Here is a 19,020-nt window from a genome sequence, read left to right as displayed (position 1 = left end):
GCCTTTCTGTGTCTGACAGGATGAAACACCGCCGGTGGAAACACGGTCCTCACTCTAAGGAAATGAATCCACTGTCTGGGGAGTTTTTCTTTTGCTTTTCAAGGAGAGGAGCAAACGGGGGGGGGGTTTGTGCGGGGAGAAGGGTGCAACAATGAATGAACGGAATTCCAAAATCTCTGTAGATGTTCATTGAAATGAAAAATAAACAACCTAAATAATAAAAAAAAAAATCCTGGCTTGCAGGCTGCATTATCTTGCCCAAAGACTCTCTGGGTTTGTTACTCTATTTTTTAAATGGAATAACAACAGTCTCAAATGGAGAGTTTTTGTAAACCTTAAATAAGATAACATATACAAAGCAGGCAAAAATGAATATTTGGTATGAGCAGAGAAAGTACTGTGTTGGCTTTTCTTAAACATCTCTGATTTTCTTTACAGGTCTCCACTTGCTGGCTACTGGGAGGAAAACTTTGCCATTTTAAGTTTTATTGTTGTGTGCCATCTACTTGGAACTGACTCATAGCTGACCCTCCAGTGGGTTTTCAGTGGCAGTAAATCACATGAGAGGAGATTGTCCATTCTTCTTCCTCAGAACAGCTGGTGAATTCAAACCGTGTGCCTTTGGGATTACAGCGCAGCTTTTTACCATTAGGACATCAGAGCTCTCTTCTAAGTTTTAGTATGTTGATTTAATGTTATTAAAAATATTAAACAATCCCTTTAACTAATATTTAGGCTCCTTGGATAAAAAGCATTCACCCTGTCACACTTTATCTGTTTGGTATTTTTTTAAAAATTTTATTATTTTTGTGTGAGTCAAATCAGATCTGACTGGTACAGGAGGAGATTGTCCCTCCGTCCCTGGCAGAGCATCTGGTGGATTCGAACCGTGCGCCTCTGGGATTGTAGTGGCAGTTCCTTGCCACTAGGCCACCAGAGCTCCCCCTGTTTGGTAATTTTTTTTTCTCTTACCAAAAATGACTTCTACATATGCAGAGAAAGGGACTTAGAGCAGGATGTAGAATATTGGGGGAGGTGAAGGGACAGACTTTGGGCTGCACTGGCTCAAAAAGTCCCTCTGCAGAACAAAGCTGCTGCATCTGATTGTTGTTGTTAAGTGCCATTGAGTTGATTGCGACTCAGAGTGACCCTATGACCAACAGATCCCAACTCTGTCCTGTCCTGCACCGTCCTTATCATCCTCAACACATTTGAGTCCATTATTGCAGACACTCTATCACTCCATCTCACTAAAGTCTCTTCTTCACTGACCTTCCACCTTCCAAGCATGTCATCCTTTTTCAAGGAATAGTTTCTCCTCACAGCATGTCAGAAATATGTGAGATGGAGCATTCTGACCTGGTTGTACTTTCTCCAACACATATCTATTTGTTCTTTTGACAGTTCACGAGATATTCAGTACTCTTTTACAATACTACAAATCAAATGCATCATTTCTTCTCCTGTCATCCTTATTCATTGTTCAGCTCTCATATACATAACAGTTAATTGTTATTTTATTAATGGAATCAGGTGCATATCAGTCTTTGAACTGACATAACTGTTCTGATTAGCAGAATCTAAACAGACCACAGCAAGTGAATTCTTGGGCTGGCGTTGCAGGTAAACTTCTGGGATGGTGTTGCAGGCAAACTGTGGGCATCTTGGCTGAAAGGAGAAAATACCAGAGGAATGTCTATATGTGTTTCATTGACCATGCAAAGGCTTTTGACTGGTTCACAACACATTGTGGTTTAACATTCAGAAGAATAGGAACACCTGATAGTGTTCACGTGAAATCTATATTTGGACAAGAAAGTAATTGTCAGAACAGAGCAAGGAAACACTGCATGATTCAAAATCAAGAAAGGAGTGTATCAGGGATACATTCTGTTCTCATATCTTTTCGATCTATATGAGGAACAGATCATTTGTTCTCCCATCCAAGTACTAATTAGTTCTGACTCTGCTTAGCTTCTGAGATCAGATTAGACACATTCAAGACACATGAGGTGGCATCCCCTTCCTAAATAACATGCCTCCGGAAACTCTATGAACTTTGTTAAATGTCGATACTTGTAGAGGAGCTTCAGGCCTTTTGTTCATAGGGTCACTATCAGTCATGCTTGACTTGAAGGCAATCAACAACAACAACATGGCGATAGACAGGGACAGATCATTTGGGAGGCTGGACTTTTGAGACAGAATGTGTGGCATCAAAATTGGAGGAAGATTCATCAACAACCTTTGTAATGCAGATGACACAACCTTGCTTGCTGAAATGGAGAAGAACCTGAGATCTTTGCTGCAGAAGGTCAAAGACTGCAATTTTCAATATAGATGGAAGCTGTCAGCATCAAGAAAACAAAGATTCTCACCACTGAGCCAATTGGCAGCACCATGATAAATGGAGAAAAGATTGAAATTGTTCACAATTTCAGCTTGCTTGGAAATCAAAAGACGAATTGCAATAAGAAAATCTGCTGTCAGGGTCCTCACCAGAGTACTGAAGAGCAACAATATCAGTCTAGAGACTAAGGTGTGTCTGATCCAGGCCATGGTCTTTGCAATTACTTGGTGTGCATCAGAGAGCTGGACAATGACTAAGGGTAACAGAAAAAGAATCAATGCATTTGAATTGTGGTGCTGGAGTAGAGTATCAAACATACCATGGACGGCAAGAGAACAAAATGATCTGTCCTAGAGAAGGTGAAAGCAAGTTTTTCTTTTTTTTCTTTTTTTATTTTATTTTATTTTATTATTTTTGTGTGCGTGTACCATCAAACCAGATCTGACTGGTACAGGAGGAGATTGTCCCTCCTTCCCCGGCAGAGCATCTGGTGGATTCGAACCATGCACCTCTGGGATTGTAGTTGCAACTTCTTACCACTAGGCCACCAGAGCTCTCCTAAGTTTTTCTTCTTGGAGGCTAGCATTTTGAAGCTCCATCTCACATATTTTGGCATGTTTCCAGGAGAAACCAGTCCTTGGGAGGGACATCATGCTTGGAAGGGTGAAGGGACCACAAAGGGCAGGAAGACCCTAAAAGAGATGGATTGACACAGTAATTGAGGTAAATGGGGGTAGGTATGTCAGAGACAGTGAGACTGGCTCAGGACAGGGCAAGTTTCAGAGCTGTTTTGCATAGTGTCACTATAAATTGCAGGTGATATTTGACAGCATATAACAGCAACAACAAACCCACCTGTCACTTTGTCAAACTGCTACTATGCCATCAGTATTTGAGTATTTGAGCATTTGAGTATTTGAGTCACCCATGCCAGACCAGTTTCAGTGCTGTGTTCAGACTAAGACAGAAAGGAAGAGAGGAGTGATAATCTTCCTTCCGATGAAAACGTTATGAATCACAACAGAACATTGCCTGGATCACTTTTTCCCCTCTCCTGTTTTTTCCTTCTTGTTGTGTACCACTGAATTGGATCTGACTAGCACAGGAAGAGATTGCCCCTCTTCCTGCAGTGGAGCATCTGGTGGATTCGAACCACACGTCTTTGGGATTGCAACACAGCTTCTTGCCACTAGGCCACCAGAGCTCCCCCCTGAGTCACGTATTTTGAAGACACCATAAGAAGGGATCAATCACTAGAGGAAAATAATGTATTTTGTGAAGTAGAGAACCAGTAAGGGTGCAGGAGATCTTTGGATCTTTGGTAAAGCGGATTGGAACAACAGTCGCAGAGATGAACTGAAGCATGTCAGTGATTGCAAGTAAGATGTGGACCAGGCAGCATTTCATTCTGTTGTTATGTAGGGTCACCATGTGGCAGCATCAACTTGAAGGCAGCTACCTTTCTATCAGGCTATGGCCTTTTAAATCCCTTGCTCTGCATCAGAGAGCTGGGTGGTGACTAAGGATGACAGAAGAAGAATTGATGCCTTTGAACTGTGGCATCGGAGAAGAGTACTGAATATGCCATGGACTGCCCAAAGAACAAACAAGTATGTCTTAGGGCATCTGCTTCCTAAACAACATATCTCTGGAAACTATGAACTTTGGGAAATGATGATAGTATAGAAAGGTTTCAGGTCTTTTGTTCATAGGATCATTATGAGTGGTGCTCAACTCAGCAATCAACAACAACAGAACAAGCCTCTATCTATCTATCATCTATCTATCTATCTATCTATCTATCTATCTATCTATCTATCATCATCTATCATCGGATTTGAATCAACAAAGGAGGAGGCTACCACACCTGCCTTCGCTTCTTTTCACTCCATCTGGTCTTAACATACCACCCCACCCCCACCAAAGATATCTTGAAGATAACAAAGAAATATCTTGACGTTTCTATGTAAAGAAAATTATGGCAAAGGTTTGGGAAATGTTTTAACTAATGGTCCTTTATCATCTCAGGCACAGCCTATTGCCATATTTGTGGATTTTTTTCCTTTCAATTTTTCTAAGAACTAAAACAAAGGTTAAGATGCCCTCATCTTGTCCCTGTTGTCCAGGCTGTTCTTCCCTTTCCATCTGAAAGGTTCATTTTTACCAAGTACCAGGCCTTGGACCATCATCTTGGCTGCCATGCAGCTCCCAACATGACTGCTCATTCCTCCTTGCTTTAGCAACTGCTGAGAAAAATCTTACTAGTGTCAGTATTCCAGCTTCTGAAGAATTAGCATAAAATTCAAGTATAATAAAATGCATCAAGAGAGTCTCTGGTACCTATTCTGAAGCCAAGACAGATGCCATTAATTGATTATAGCACTGTCTCACCTACTCCTATAAGACAAGGCACTAAACAGCCATGAACTGGCACCAGCGATAAGACCTATTTGCCATCTCCGTTTTAAGTACTTACCATTTTGCTTCTTTCCTGGATGCCACCTTAACATGCTGTCTGATGCTCCAGATGTGGAGGGAGAAGGGCAGAGAATGACATGACTTGTTAAGACAAGTGTGTTGCAACTGTCAATAGTACATGAAATTGAGTATGTAACAAGAGTGAAGCAAATCGTGGGTTCTACTCCCCTACCTGGAATAGTTTGTTGTTGTCCTTGATTACTTCCGAGTTGAGCAGGACTCATAGTAACCCTATGAACTAAAGTCCTGAAGCCCCTCTACAACTATCGACATTTATCAAATTCATAGAGTTACTGGAGGCATGTTATTTAGGAAGTGGATGCCACTCCTGCTTCCAAACCTGTCATAGTATGTTACTGTTGTTATGTGCCATTGAGTCACCTGTGGTGTACAGCGATCCTATATAAAGCAGCTCTGAACCCTTCCCTGTCCTGAGCCAGTCTCACTAACTCCAACACACCAAACCCCAGTCACTGTATCAGTCCATTTCATCCAAGGTCTCCCTCTCCTGCGCTGTCCTCCACCCTTCCGAGCATGATGTCCTTCTCCAAGGACCGAGCTCTTCTGGCCACGTGCCCAAAATAAGTGAGGAGGAGCTTCAAAACCCTAGCCTCCAAGGAGAGACATGGTTTTACCCTTTCCCTATTTGTTTTCTTGGCAATCCATGGTGTGTTCGGCTCTTCTTCAGAACCACAACTAGAAGACATTGATTCTTCTTCTGCCATCCTTAGTCATTGTCCAGCTCTCTGAAGCATAACAACAAGTAGTAATTTAAGAACCAAAATTATACAAGCTGTATCATATTGGAAACTTTAACACCTAAAAGTCTTCCTCCATAAGTAAGTGTTGTTGTTTTTTTCTTTTTCCTTTCAAAGCCTGTATCCCCCTCTTTTCTAGATCTTAGAGAGCTTCCAAAATCTCTTTCCTTTGTGTATGAAGAGGGCATCAATGATTTTTAAAGCCAGTTCTACTCTATAGCTTCAGAAAATGCTTTATTTGTACACCAGAGGCCTCTCTTTGATTTAGAAATACAAATCAAAGGTTTGGCAGCTGCCAGCTGTTGAATTTCTTCTTCAGATCATGCACTCCCCTGAATGATTTATTGACATAATTTACTCCTTACACAGCTCTGCGGAGCATCTTTATACTGCTGGGAATTAAATGGCTCAGAGCATCCAAGTAACTTGCACAAAATTGCACAGCTAGTCCACAGCAATTAGGATTAGAATCCAGATCTGCCTGGCAGCAAAGCCATAAGTAATCCTTGGCCTGACCCCTCCCTTAGGGAATGAGATGTTCTTGGTTTTAGGAATTTAGGCCCCTCTGCTTTCTCTCCATTCCTTCTCAACCCACTTTCTTTTACTCATGCTTTAGGTTAAATCTTTTTTCTTCCCCTCACCCCCTGCTTAAGATGCAGAGGTTTAGAGGCAGAGAAAAATATCAAGAGCAGAAGTTAAGTTATGGCACCACTTCCTTTGAGGAGGCAGAAGGTAAAGGAGCTGGGAGGGAGCCTAGCAGGGTGGGGGATAGTGTAGGCAGGGTAGGGGTTACGATGGGCAGAGTGGCCAGAAGAACAATGGGCGTAGGGGAAGTAGAGCAGCAAAGCCAAGTTTCACTAAACTCACAAACTTCAAGCCTTCAATCTACAGACTTATTCACTGTTATCCAGTCAACAAACTCTTCCTTGAGCATCCACTGTGTACCAGGCATTGTGTTGAACTTGTGTATATGCCCATGACAAAGCTACTGTATGATTGTTTTTATAGAAATGCCAACAATAGGTGCATTCATAGAGACAGAATACAGATTAGAAACCAGTGGAATTAGAGTAGGGAGAATGAGGAGTGGCTACAGGGTACCATTTTGCTGTTGCTGTTAGGTACCTTGAGTCAACTAAGTCTCACTGTGACCCTATGAACAATAGACATTTTGCCCTATCCTTCGCCATCTGCACAATCTCCAACATGGTCAAGTTCATCTGTAATTCTCTGTGTCAGTCATCTCAGAGAGGGTGAGATGAAGTTTCTCCATCCTTGCCTCCAAGGAGGACCTTGGCTGCATTCTCTTCAAGCCACATTTGTTTGCCCTTTTGGCAGGCATGGTATCTTTTTAAGGTGCTAAAATGGTTCTAGAAGTAGTGATGTTGATTGGACCAATTGGCAGCATCAGGATGGATGGTGAAGAGATTGAGATTGTACACAGCTTTAGTTTGCTTGGCTCCATAGTCAACAGTCTTGGCACCAGCAGCCAGGAAATTAAAAGGCGCATTGCCATGGGAAAGTCTGCTATTAGGGACCTCTCCAAAGTACTGAAGAGCAATGGTGTCTCTCTGGAGACTAAGGTGTGTCTGATACAGGCTTTGGTCTTCCCAATCACTTGTTATGCATCAGAGAGTTGGACAATGACCAAGGAGGATAGAAGGAGAATTGATGCCTTTGAGCTGTGGTGCTGGAGAAGAGTATTGAGAATACCATGGACTGCTAGGAAAACAAACAGATTTGTCCTGGAAAGGGTTAAACCGGGTGGCTCCTTGGAGGCAAGGATTCTGAGGCTCCGTCTAACATACTTTGGACATGTTGTGAGGAGAGACCGGTCCTTGGAGAGGGACATCATGCTTGGAAGGGTGGAGGGACGGCACAGGAGAGGAAGGCCCTCTATGAGGTGGATTGATTCAGTGACTGGAATAATCGGGATGGGAGTGTCAGAGACGGTGCGATTGGCACAGGACAGAGCAGAGTTTAGGGCTGTTGTACATAGGGTCGCTATGAGTCGCAGACGACTTGACGGCACATAACAACAACAACAACAACAACTAAAAGTCACTTCAGTGGGCTCAGACTGACTACCTGCACCCAGGCCCTTTGTTTTCAGCTCTGAGGTTTACTGTAAGGCACTGCTATTACACAAATATCACAAGAGAGTGGATTCAAAGAACAGAAATTCATTTTCTCATGATTCTGATGGCTAAGGGTCCATTTTAGAGTTGCAGTCACATGGGCTTCTCCTCTAGTTTCCAGAACCTGCCGGTGATCCTTAGCATTCCTTTGCTTGTAGAGGACCCTCACCTATTGTCTGTCTGCCTGTGTATCTGTATCTATTTTTGCTCTTTTTGCAACTCAGAAGGGATTAGATTTATAACCTACCTAATTTTGGTATGATCTGATTAACACAGCAAAGAAAATCATATTTCCCAACAGAATTATACCCACAGGGATATTAGGGGTTAGGGTTTTAACACATATTTTTGGGGAACACAGTTTAAGTCGTAAGGACTTGCCTCTAGAAGAGCATGCTCAGAGTATGGAGGAAGACAGTAACTAGAAGGCTGCTGCTGAGGGTGGGCTGGGTGCAGGAAGGCAGGGAGGAATCCCCCGAGGGGAGACAACCATGTGGACCCAGGTCACTCTGTTGCTGGGTTATACTAGGACTTGGGGTCATGCTCTATATCTTTTCTCCCTGCACTTTGCTTGACTTTGATGAAGTGTAAGTAGCTTCTTCTTTAAAGGTCAAGGGAATCATTAAACATCATGAAATAAATAAATGCCTGGTGCTACTTGTGGCCTGAGGGAGTTTTGGTGACCTAGTGGCTGTGCTTTAATCCCAAAGACATGCAAGTTGAATCCACCAGTTTCTCCATCGGAGAAGGATGAGCAAGCTCCTCCCTTGTGATTTACAGCCTTCTAAAAATCCTCTGGAGGGTCAATTATGAGTTTCAACTTAATGGCATACAACAACAATTCATCACCTGAGTAAGAAGTTGTCCCATTCCAAACACAACCCCACAGGCCTGGGATCTGGGCTTGTGACTTTTGCTTTGAAACCCATACTGAACACTCCTATTGAGTTTTCTCTATCCAAAGTGTCCTAATCTGCTCATAAGTTTTTCACTTGAAGGTTGGCCCCTGAGAATTTAATAGTTGTATTTTGGAGCACAAGGTCACTTCTTGGGAGTTTCAGAGCGACAGCCTCTATGTTTGTCTGAGATTTCCTCATACATACCTTTGTTTGTTTGTTGTTGTTATGTGCCATTGAGTTGCCTGCAACCCTACATACAACAGCTCTGAACCCTGCCCTGTCCTGAGCCAGTCTCACTGATTCTGACACACCAACCTACATCACCTCAGTTACTGTATCAGTCCATCTCATCCAGGGTCTTCCTCTCTTGCGCTCTCCCTCCACCCTTCTGAGTATGATATCCTTCTCCAAGGGCAGGTGTCTCTTGGTCATGTGCTCAGACTCCTGGCCTCCAAGGAGAAGCTTGGTTTCACCCTCTCCAAGACAGAGTTATTTGTTTTCTTGGCAGTTCATAGTATGGTCAGGATTTTTTTCTAGTACCGCAACTTTAGTAAAAGGAAAACTATCTCAAGTCATTGTGGTGTGAATTATTAAGGCAAAAACATTATCAATCTGAGACCACCCTATCATCTTCTTAGTCAGGTAATGCTCATTCTCCCAGAAGACCATTGGCTTCCTACACATTAGTCTTTCAGGACAGGATATTCTGTACCTAGCCTGCATCAGAAACTATGGGACTCCACACAGTTGGGATCCTAATTCAGGACTTACCAGAGATAAGTGCCGTTTCCATACATTTTCAATCTATATGCAGAACAGATCATTTGGAAGGCTGGACTTTATGAAGAAGAGTGAGACATCAGAATTGGAGGAAGACTCATTAACAACCTACGTAATGCAGATGACACAACCTTACTTGCTCAAACTGAAGAAGAGCTGAAGTACTTGCCACAGAAGGTCAAGGACTGTGGTCGTCATGGATTGAAGCTCAACATCAAGAGGACAAAGATTCTCACCACTGAGCCAACTAGCAGCATCATGATAGATGGAGAAGAGATTGAGGTTGGTAACAAGTACAGCTTGCGCGGCTCCACAATCAACACTCTTAACATCAGCAATCAGGATATCAAAAGACAAATTGCGCTGGGAAAATCTGCTGTCAGGGACCTCTTCAAAGTGCTGAAAAGCAATGATGTCAGTTTAGAGACTAAGATGAGCCTAATCCAGGCCATAGTCTTTGCAATTACTTGCTATACATCAAAGAGTTGGGCTATGACTAAGGATGACAAAAGAAGAATTGATGTCTTTGAGTTATGGTGATGGGGAAGAGTCTTGAACATACCATAGACTGCTGAGAAAACAAATAGGTTGGTCTTAGAGAGGGTGAAACCAAGTTTCTCCTTGGAGCTAGGATTTTGGCATGTGGCCAGGAGAGACCTGTCTTTGGAAAAGGACATCATGCATGGAAGGGTGGAGGAAGAGCGCAGGAGAGGAAGACCCCAGGTAATATGGGTTGATAGAGTAACTGGGGCTATGGAGATTGGTGTGTCGGAATTAGTGAGACTGGCTCAGGACAGGGCATGGCTCAGAAAAGTTGTGTATAGGGTGGTAGGGGTTGCAAGTGACTCAATGGCACATAACAATAACAATACATAGAGGCATCTATCTACCCAGTTTCTTCTCACTTCGACCTTTGTTGAACTTTACTAAAGGTCTGCTGAAGCCCTTGGTCTGACAGAATGAGATTCTACCCTACAGGGTGTTTCTTTTTTCTTGTAAACCTTGTTTTCTGCATTTATCTGCTTCTCAGCTCACTGGATTCCTATCACACAGATTTGCCTCTGGGCCCACTCCATGTACAGAGCCCCAGCCAAGAAGGGAACACTTCAAGCCCCACCTACCTGGATTTAGCTGGAGAAGACAAGAAAATGTCACTTGCTGTTGAATTTTCTTGAGACCTCGGGCAGAGAGGATGGTTTTGTTCCGTTGGTGCTGGCCAGGCACTTTCTATTTTATTGTCTTGCTCGACACTTAATATTGCAACTGGGCTGCGATGTCATCATACTGAAGAGCAGACAGATAGCAGGATCAGGCAGTGTGGGCGGCTGTGTTCCCCCAGCCCCTGCCTCTATTTAAGCCCTGTGCTGACAATTCCCGCACTGTTTTTGCAGAAGTGCTGTCTTGAAGTGGCAGGAGAGAGGCAGAGTGCTCCCAAGGTCTCAGCATAATTTGGTTTTATTATAGGGGTTTTCATTTTGATGGCAACATTATTCTTTTCATGGAAGAAATTATCTTCAAATTATTTAATCTTACTCCTTCATCTCCGGGGATCCTGCTGGGGTATATTGCTGCAGTCTTCGTGGATTGCTGGAAAATGACTGGCCTGCCTATTCTTTTAATCACAGTCACAAGGACTGGGAAGGGGAGGAAGCATCTTGTTAACACAGAGACATTTGGATCTGGAAGTTATCATGAGTTATCTGTGCTTTCTGGAGTAGAAACACTCAGGCAGTCTCTCGATTCTAAGGGAAATATCAGCCCAGAAAAACCTGAAGGGTCCTGTCAAGGAGGGCTATGATAAAGACTCAACAATATTTCTCAGGGTAGCATGTGTTCCATGAGAAGGAGGATAGTCACTTGCCTTTTTTCCCCCATAGAGAAGCTGGAATTTAGTAAGTTACTTGGTAGCTGTTGTTCATAATAAAATTTACTCATTGCCATTGAGTAGGACTGACTTGTAGCTGACCCTTCATCAGGTTTCCCAGAAGCTGTAAATAATGGAGGGAGACTGCCTGTCTTTCTCTGGAGGAGTTGCTAGTATATTTGAACGTCAGAGAAGTATTACCTCTGGGTTAGCTGTGCAACTCCCTCTGGACTGTGCCACGAGAGCTCCCTAGATAATAATAAAGAAGCTGACAAATGAGCCCAGTGAAGCCTCAGGAACGCCCTTGACCTGGGAGCTGGAAGAAGGCCACTCAGGGCTAACTGGTTAGAACTCAGTCTGGTGTTTCCAGGACCTAGCGTCATTTCCGGGAGCTGTGGGCTCCCAGAAGGCCCCAACAAGCAGCCCTGGAGAAAGACTCAAGGCTTCAGATGGAACTGAAACCAAGGCTACCAGATTCTCCTGAACTCCATCAACCAGCTTCAGGAGTGGAATGTCCCTAGAGTGGCTACCCTAACTTCACTGGCATCTCCCGCAGAATGGGTGGTTGGTGAGATTCTGTACTCAAGGAGTACCTGGACCTGCTGCTAGGGAATAAGTGGGCAGAATCCTTGTGGAGAGAACCGGGGCAGATCACAGACCTTTGGAAACAATGACACAAGGTGGAGGCGGCTGGCTCAGACTCAGACCCTCAGAAATATCTCTCAAATACTCAGGCCTTGAATGTTTTCCCCATCATATTTGTATACTTGGTGAATTCCTGTCCCAACTTAAAAGCCTTGGCTCAGGAGTCTCTTCTTTCTTGCAGCCTTAACCTTGGATCCTCCTGTCCCAGCAGTGTTTGTTGCTGCCATTTTCCTTGTGTCCCAGACCCTGCACAGACCTTTGGTGAAGCATCTGCTCCTGAAATTGCAATTATACATTTACATTGATATGTTTATCCGTCTTCATTAGACTGTGAGATCCCTGAGGGCAGAACCTAACACAGTTTCTGACCCAGACTAAGAACTCATTCACAACAAATTGTGGTTTACCTTGAGGAGAATGGGAATCCCAGAACACTTGATTGTGCTCATGCAAAATCTATACTTGGACCAGGAAGCAGTCCTCAGAACAGAGCAGGGAAACACTGCATGGTTCAAAATCAGGAAAGGAGTGCATCAGGATAAGTCCTGTTTTCATACCTTTTCAATCTGTATGCAGAACGGATGATTTGGGAGGCTGGGCGTTATGAGGAGGAATGTGGCATCAGGATTGGAGGAAGACTCTTCAAAAACCTACGTTATGAAGATGATACAACTTTGCTTGTTGAAACTGAAGAGGACCTGAAGAATTTGCTGCAGATGGTCAAGAACTGTAGTCTTCAATATGGATTGAAGCTCAACATCAAGAAGACAGATTCTCACCACTGGGCCAATTGTCAGCACTATGATAGATGGGGAAGAGATTGAGGTTGTTAACAATTATAGCTTGCCCGACTCAACAATCAACACTCTTGGCACTAGCAGACGGGAAATAAAAATGATGAATTGCATTAGGGAAGTTTGCTTTCAGGGACCTCTCCAAAGTACTAAAGAGCAATGATGTCAGTCTAAGGGGCACCTGATCTAGGCCATGGTGTTTGCAACTACTTGCTATGCATCAGAGAGTTGGAAAATGACAAAAGATAACAGAAGAAGAACCAATGCCTTTGAATTGTGGTGATGGAGAAGAGTATTGAACATATAATAGACCACCAGGAGAACAAATAGGTCTGTCTTGGAGAGGGTGAAACCAAGCTGCTCCTTGGAGGCAAGAATTTTGAAGCTCTGTCTCACAAACTTTGGGCATGATGCCAGGAGGGACCAATCAGTCCTTGGAGAAGGATATCATGTTTCAGAGTGGAGGGACAGTGCAGAAGAGGAAGACCCTGGATGAGATAGATAGGTACAGTAAGTGGGGCAATAAGATGAGGTGTGTCAGAGTCAGTGAGACTGGCTCAGGATAGGGCAGAGTTCTGAACTATGGTACACAGGGTCACTATGAGTTGCCAGTAACTTGAAGGCCCAAAACAACAAGAGCTTATTCATGAGTGGAATGCTCATTGTCATGCCCTGAACAGAAAAATACAAACAAAGGCCACAGAATTTTAGATGATGGGCTGGACCAGGGCTCATATTTTCCTGACACAACCCTCACTGACCTTGGATACGTCACTCTTCCACTTGGAGTCTCCATCCCCAAAACGGTTACGCATAAAGCCTGACCCCTCAAAGAAGTTTTGAGAAGCTCCACTGGGCTCATGATAAGAGTCAGAGTCTATAAAGCGATGGCCAAAAGAAGAGGTGGTGCTTATCTTTTTTAATGTGGCCATGGACACACTCATGTCTAGAAAGATTTCTAGGCAACATTAGCAAGGTCATTCTTACCAGCCAATGAACTCTTTCCAGGGTAAGGTAGTGGTAGCTAACACAACCTACTGTGTGCCAAGGGTTTTTTCCTCCATTACTTCATTCAGTTCTCACAACAATCCTATGTGGTGTTATTTCCATTTTGCAGTTGGAGAATAGGTTCAGAAATGGGAGGTGGTTTTCCTAAGTTTCCAAGCATTGGGACCCCGCTGCTCTGACCTCAAGGCCTTGCTCTTAACTACTATGCTCTACTGCTTTTCTGTAAAATCAGTAGGATTACATCAGGTTAGAAAGAAGGTAATGATGTCAGCCCCGGACACAGATGGGCAGGTGGCAGGACAGACCTTCCAGCCTTAGTTCCTGAATTTGAATCATGAGAAATTCCCATTTCTAAGAACTGCACCCCATCAGCACACAGGCCCTGAATTTCAGGTCTGAGGTTGTCTCTCCTTGTGTCAGGCCCAGAAGGTGGAGGTGGAGGAAACACAGAGCCTTAGCTGACTCAGGATGTTGAAAGGTCCTGGCCTTGATCAGAGAATCAGTGCTCACCTTCTGGCTGTGGAGACAGAACCTGGGGGATGTGTGGTTAGATCTGTCAGCCCACCGAAGAGTTAGGGACATTAGCTTGTTTGACTGTCTCTTGATATTTCCTCTAAGGTGGGTGCAGAGTCTAGAAGACTGGTTCCGTGGGCATCTTGGTTATTTGGGCCCTGACAGAGAGAATCACTGCCCTGTCACTACTTCCAAGCATGATGATGCTGCTGAGTTTGGGTTAGGACAGTAACTGTATGTCTGTCCAAGCACACAAGTGATTCCAGTGTGGAGGAACTAGAGTCTCCAGAAATAAACAGAAGGGTCTGAGCCAGTACTTGTTTTGTTGTCTTCATCCTTTAATCTTCCAACTTCACGTGAAAATCTTATCAACCTAGGCCGTGGTTCTCTTTATGATTGCTTTGGGAATTGTCTCCTGATTCTTCTCTCCATACTTGAATTTCCAGAAACATAGATCCCAGCTCTCTGGTTTTACTCCCCCTTTTGGTTCCTGCTTGTGTTTTCATCCCTTATTTGCATTTCTTTCACTCTTTCTTCCTATACCCTGACCATAATAGATGGAGCAGCACACTGGGTCCTGGGACGGAGTTGGGAGGTTTTGGAGGAATATTATTTTCAGGCATGTGGTCTTTGGCCTTGAGGGTCGTGCTGCCTGGGAGAGCACGACAGTAAGGACCACTGTCACTCCCACTGCAGAAGAGGAAGCTTCCAGCCTGTCCTCGGTGCCCAGGGTCGGGCACTAATTGAGTAGTGGCTGAGAGGACCCAACAGGAGGTTTGCCAACTGGTCATAAGTGTGGGTGAAAAACTAGAGACCTGGAGTTAAATCACAGATTAATCAATCACTTTGCTTTTCGTCTTTGTTTCTTTGTCCTTATAAGGAGGATAACACTAATTAGCTGAAAGTTTCTTGACCTGTTTCACAATAAATGATTGCTATTATTATCATGTGTGGGTTTATGTGGGTGGAACCTGGGGTGAATGTGAGGTGAACAGGGAGCTACTCTGTGAAGTACTGGTGGGAGGGGGTGGGTGGAGGGCTGGCGCCTTACCTGTGTCCTGAGTCTGGTCAAGGTGGGAGCAGCCCGGCCCCTGGCTGTTGGCTCCACCAGGCCTGGCACCACCCGTGGTAGATCATTACCTCTCTCTGCTTTTCTAAATTCAAGTATTGGATGATAAAGTCAAATGTGCCTATTGATTCTTCCTGGAAAAGTAGGTTGAGATGAGAAAAAAGATGACATTTAGAAATGGCTGAGTATATTTTTCTGTTGGTGTCAGGGTTCTTTTATTTTGTTCAAATTAGAAAGCATCTATGTGGAATTTGGGCTGGGCCTATATTGGGTTTCCCTACATCTTGATGTCTTAAATTTCCTCTTTTATGTAGCACATTGATGGCAGACTTCTTTTCTCCTCTGCCAACAGGGAGATGAGTTTTTCATGTTTGCCTCTCAGGAAAGTTACACCCCTTTCTTTGCCCTGGGGAGCCCTGGCTAGGGACTGCCACTTAATTCTCAGTTGGGAAGGGTCCCACTTGGAAAGTGGACTACTTGGTTTCCCCTCTCTTAGCCTGGGAGCAAGTCTCTGGAACTTTCTTCAAAATAAAAATGGAGTGGTGTCAGAAAGGCTGAGACCTCAGGTTCCCCCAGCCTAAGATTCATTGCTGGTTGCCTAGGGAGCAGCTGTGATGTGTAGGTTTAGGAAAGAGATGGACTTCAGCTAGTCTCAGGCTTTCTCTTTCTAAGTTTCTCCAACTCCTTGAAAAAAATTGTCACCTGACATCACAACAGAGCCAAATGAAATAAAAATGGTAATAGCAGAATACTATGAAGAACTATTTCAAAGACTTATCTTCATTTTCTTTGACCTCAGTTTGAACTTACACAGGAGTAATTGATATTTTTTTTCCATATTCTTTCCCTGGCTTGATTTTAACTGCTGATATTGAGCTTTTTCAAGGATTCCTTTTGCAAATGTAATCAATCTGGTTCCTATGCAGTTCATCAGGTGAGATCCATGTGTAAAGTCACCATTTGTGTGTTTTTTAAAGGCATTTGTGAGGGAGAAAACAGTTTAAAGGGATATGTGATTAGGTATTTTTGTCATTAGGTATTTTTGACAGGAGTCCAGGGCGAAGGCTGCATAGTGGAGTGGACCTGGGAGGAGGGACTATAAAACGATGAAAGAATTTTTCTTTTAGTTTTCTAAGATGGTAGTGTATTGGGGGAGGGTTGGGAGGGGAGAAAAATACAACAATGAATGGATGGAAATCCAAAGTCTTTGTAAATTTTCATTGAAATTAATAATAAATAAAAAACACAAAACAAAAAGATATTTTTGATGAATAAATCTCATTGAACATACAAAATTTGATCATTCTATTTTCCAGCTTTATTTCTGTAACCAAGTCCATACTTTCCAACTACCATTCCCTCTACATAGTTTTCAACATTTGCGTTCTAGTCACCAATTATAATTTACATATCTTTTTCCAATTACAAAATGGGCAAAAGACTGAGACAGGTTTTTCACAGAGGGCAACATTCAGATGGCCAACAGACACATGAAGAAATGCTCAAAATCACTGGCAATAAGAGAGATGCAAATCAAAACCACAATGAGATACCATCTCACCCCAGTAGCAGTGACAAAGTTTAGTAGGGCAGCAAGTAAAAATATTGGATAGGATGTGATGAGATAGGAACTCTTATACATTGCTGGTGACATTGTAAAATGCTATAATCTCTCTGGAAAGATATTTGGTGTTTCCTCAAAAGGCTGAACATAAAATTTCCATATGACCCAGATATACCACTGCTCGAAATGTACCCTGAGAAAATGAGTACTGAGGCAGAAACAGAGACTTATACACCAAGTACATCAAGTTTCATAGCAGCATAATTCACCAAAGCAGGAACAGGAAACAGCCCAAATGCCCAACCACAATGGAATGGACTGAGAAATTATTGTATACATCACACAACAGAATTCTATGCAGCACATGGGAGCAATGACGTTGTAAATTACTACCTAACTTGGGAGGGACTGGAGAGCATTTTGCTGAGTGAACTAACTCAGTCTCATAAAGACAAATACTGACCATTATTATAAAATGAGTATGAGGATCCAAAAAGGGGGGGCCTTAATCATAGGGTCACACAATTTGATGGGTGGAGGGAGGGATGAGTAAAGGAAAAGGGAAAGAGCTGGTGTAAAAAAGAATGTATACAAATGTTATGAACTTTGTATGTAAACTAGTGTTTAAAAAAATCCAAAACATTAAAAAATTGAAAATAATTTATTGAAGTAGAACCATGATTTTGGCTCATAGTTCATATGTCATTGCTAATGTGGAGAATATAACATTAATTATGAAATTTCTAGTGCCCATAAAACAACAGAACCCAATTGTAAGAGAGAAAAACAATTTATGATTCTAAAGTTCCAAAGAAATATATTACCAGTGATATTCCATAAATTGTGGTTAATGTTGAGAAGAATGAAAATCAGAACACTTGACTGTGCTCATGAGAAACCAGGAAGCTGTTGTCTGAACAGAACAAAAGAACACTGCATGGTTTAAAATCAAGAAAGAAGTGTGTTAAGGATGTATCCTTTCTTTATACCTTTTCAATCTATATGCTGAACAGATCATTTGAAAGGCTAGACTTTATGAAGAAGAATGTGGCATCAGGATTGGAAAAAGACACATCAATAGCCTATGCTATGCAGATGACACAACTTTGTTCATCAAAACTAAGGAGAATCTGAGGTAATTACTGCAGAAGATCAAGAACTCTAGCCTTCAATATGGATTAAGTCTCACCATGAAGAGCGCAAAAATCCTGAGTACCGGGCCAACAGCAACATCATGTTAGATAGAGAAAAGATTGAAGTTGTTAATTATTTCATCTTTCTCAGATCCACAGTCAACACCCTTAAATTCTAGCAGTCTAAAAATCAAAAGACAAATTGTATTAGGAAAAAAATGCTGTCAAGGACCTCTCCAGATTGCCAATGAGCAATGATATTAGCCTAAAGAGTAAGGTAAGCTGGATCCGGGTCATGGTCTTCTCAATTGCTTGCAATGCATCTGAAAGCTGGACAATGATTAAGGATGATAGAAAAATCAAGGTCTTTGAGTTTTGGTGCTGAAGATAAGCAGTGAACATACCATGGACTGCCAAGATAACAGACAGGTCTGTTCTGAATAGGGTGACCAAGTTGCTCCTTAGAAGCTAAAATTTTAAATCTCTGTCTCACATACCTTGGGCATGTTGCCAGGAAGGCCCACTACCTGGAGAAGGACATCATGCATAGAAGGGTGAAATGTCAGCTCAAGAGAGGAAGACCATTGATGAGATGGATTGACACAGTGACTGTGGCAAGGAGTCAGATGTGTCAGAAATGGTGAAGTTGGCTCAGATTAGGGCAAAGTTCAGAGTCTGTTAATGGAGTCACCATGTGCCATAGTCACATAGGCACAAAATCCTAGACAATAGAATTCAAAATCACATACAAATGACTCACAATGATCAACTTGTAACTCCATATCATAGTTATGAAAGAATGGTTCAGTGTTAGAAAAAAACCCCTCCCTATTAGTATAATCGACCACTATAGTTGAGTTCACATGCAAGCAAGATTCTACTGAAAATTATCCAAAAACGACTGGAACAACAAACACATCAGCAGAGAACTGCCAGAAGTCCAGGTTGGGTTTAGAAGGGGTCGTGGTACTAGGGATATTGTAGCTGATGTTAGATGGATCTTAGCTGAAAGCAGGGAATACCAGAA

The 19,020-nt window shown here is 42.8% G+C and overlaps 1 pseudogene; it reads right to left on the bottom strand.

Annotated features, from left to right (window-relative positions):
* LOC102863059 overlaps positions 1-19,020 on the bottom strand; it is a 64,481-nt pseudogene that overhangs the window by 25,432 nt on the left and 20,029 nt on the right.

This window comes from Elephantulus edwardii, unplaced genomic scaffold (genome assembly GCF_000299155.1).
Source record: "Elephantulus edwardii isolate Elephantulus edwardi_28Jun2011 unplaced genomic scaffold, EleEdw1.0 scaffold00259, whole genome shotgun sequence".
NCBI classification, from domain to species: domain Eukaryota; kingdom Metazoa; phylum Chordata; class Mammalia; order Macroscelidea; family Macroscelididae; genus Elephantulus; species Elephantulus edwardii.
This window is presented reverse-complemented; position numbering and strand designations above follow the sequence as displayed.